General features: G+C 28.2%; 1 protein-coding gene across 8 annotated transcripts in view; it reads right to left on the reverse strand.

The window, feature by feature from the left end:
• LOC119637205 (low-density lipoprotein receptor-related protein 2) overlaps nucleotides 1-2,288 on the reverse strand; it is a 150,982-nt gene extending 148,694 nt beyond the window's left edge. For 6 of the 8 annotated variants that reach the window (XM_038033062.1, XM_038033061.1, XM_038033060.1 and 3 more), the window contains exon 1: nucleotides 1,720-2,235. The gene's annotated coding sequence lies outside the window, so the exon portion shown is untranslated. The other 2 variants (XM_038033063.1, XM_038033064.1) reach the window with 2 other exon arrangements.
• Between the last annotated feature and the right edge of the window lie 305 nt (nucleotides 2,289-2,593).

The following is a 2,593-nucleotide window of genomic DNA, read 5'->3' on the forward strand; positions in this document are numbered from 1 at the left end:
AGAGAGAGAGAGAGAGAGAGAGAGAGAGAGAGAGAGAGAGAGAGAGAAAGACGGAAAGAGAGAGAAACTTGTAAAGTTTGATCGGACTCACTTATTAAGGGAATTAAAGAAAGAAAAAAGTTCAACAAATTACAGTTCGTTAATTAGGCAGTAGAGAAAACTCATACAAATGTATCAAAAGGAATTTTACTACAGTTATCATAAATTATTGATTAAAAATTGTCTTTTTTGAAATTGTAGGAAAGGTGCAAATAAATGCTTTATTACTATGGTATGCGTACATATATAAATACATAAGTATATATGTATATAGATGTTTTCCCCTCTGTATTGAACATATACGCAAAAAAAGAAAAAAATGTAATACCTAAGAAAACGTATTAATCTAAGTTCTAGAATGTAATCACAAAAAAAAAAAAAAAAAAAAAAAAAAAAAAAAAAACAACCGTTGAAATCATAAAAAAATTGAAATCGAACTCAAGTAATAATTATGACGTACAAGTAGACACACATCTATTCTCCGCAAGCACAGCGAATAAACAGGTTTTAGATTTCCAGTTTTTATTATTTAACAAAATCTTTTTGTGTCGTCTGTTTTCAAGACTCTGGTCATTGATCGTTGCTCATATTCAAAGCTTGTGGCAATTTCACAGCTACAATCGTGGGTAAAATTAAGTTTTTTTTATTTTTTTTTAGAGTGGCTGAAGATTTCTAAACTTTTTCGAAGCCAAACTTTTTTTTTTTATTTTAGACAAGTTATTTATACCTCTTCAAAAAGTCATACACGGCATATATACATACATATATATATATATATGTATATATATATATATATATATATATATATTAATAAAGGCATTTCATAGAGACACTATATATGAATTTAGGTGTATGTGTGTTATACGTATATGCATACATACAAATACACATACATATTCATACACATGCATAAAAACTTATATGCATGTACGCACAGACACTACGAGTGGCTTGCTCATCTCGTTTTAGAAGCAACCAACCTAAATGAATGCTAATAACAGCGATCACTTATAACTGCAGCAGTAGCAGCAGCAACAGCAGAACCACTAAACAAAAGTTTGTGTAAATGGCGGTTTATTGGCATTGGTTGTTGGTTATATATATATATATATATATATATATAGATATATATGTATATAAAGTTTTTTTTTTTTTTTTTGCTCAACTCGGCAAATAAAAAAACTTTCACCAAATGATAATTTGTAAAAAAACTGCTTGAAAAATATGTTTAGTTACGTAGCTTATAGTCGCAAAATTTAATTGTTGCAATATTTTTTTACGTTGGTGTTCTTTTCATTCTTCTTTATTCTGCTTTGTCGCTTTTTGTTCCCCTCACTCCTTCCCCTTTTATAGTTTCATTTCCATTCCTTTGAAATGCATTAAACTTGTTTACAAATCACTTCCTTCCTTGTCATCCAAAATATATATATATATATATATATATATAAAAAATTAAAAAAAAAACCGAAAATATACATGAACAAATATATATATATATAAATAAATATACATAAATGCTCAACAAATAAACAACTTATTTTATTATACATTATCGAATGTATATAAAAAATGTACGCACAATATTATACACATAAATAGACGCTAGAAATTTAACCTTTTTCTACTTAAATGTTAAGACAGATAGACAACTTCTTTTTTCACACGGTAGATCTTACGTACATTTTATTTATTTCATTTACTTATTGGACACTTCGTTGGCAATATGAAGACAAGTGATTCGGTTTGGCTTTGAAGCGTTTCTACAAGCACTTACACATATATCTTAATACACACACACACAAGCACACACACAAAAAAAAAAAACCACTTTCTTCAAATTTCCTATTTTGTCTGAGAAATATTGAATTTTCTTTATATCCACTTTTTTTTTTTTTTTTGTTTTTTTATCTTTTTTCGTTTTTTAATATAATTCAATTATATTACACGTACAGGTTTTACAAATTGTTACGGTCTTTAATTTTTTGATGAAAAGGTTTTCTCGATTCCCATTTCTCGCCAGCAAAACTTTATCTCGCCTATATTTTCACAAACTATATTAACAATACTAAGTGTATTTTAATTAATTAACAATATGTAGAAGTATTTATTGTGTGTTAATAGCCTTCTTTTCAGTATTTATTTACGTATATTATTTCGCACAAACTCCCGCGACAAGAAATTTGCACACCCTATCGTCCTTACCGTTCAAAAGTTCAAAAAAAAATAAGAGAAAATAGAGAAAATAGAGAGATTATGTATGAATTTTCGTAGCAGAACAAATTATTATCACGAACCTGAACACGTATGTCATGTATGTTGTAAATGTATGCAGCTCACGAACTCCAACATGAATTTTATTCGTGTGCTTCATATGCACAAGCAAAGTATATTTTGCTCTCGAAAATGAAATTTTATTCTCAGCAAGCAAGTCAAACGGTCGTTGCATAAAAAATGTGCAGCAAAGTAAATTTTACTCTCAGAAAGTGAGTTCTCTCTTCTCTTTAAATGCTTAAATTAAAATTTTAGCATGAGTCGCACTTTTAATACCCTCCAT

This window comes from Glossina fuscipes, unplaced genomic scaffold (assembly GCF_014805625.2).
Source record: "Glossina fuscipes isolate IAEA_lab_2018 unplaced genomic scaffold, Yale_Gfus_2 43, whole genome shotgun sequence".
In the NCBI taxonomy this organism is placed as follows: domain Eukaryota; kingdom Metazoa; phylum Arthropoda; class Insecta; order Diptera; family Glossinidae; genus Glossina; species Glossina fuscipes.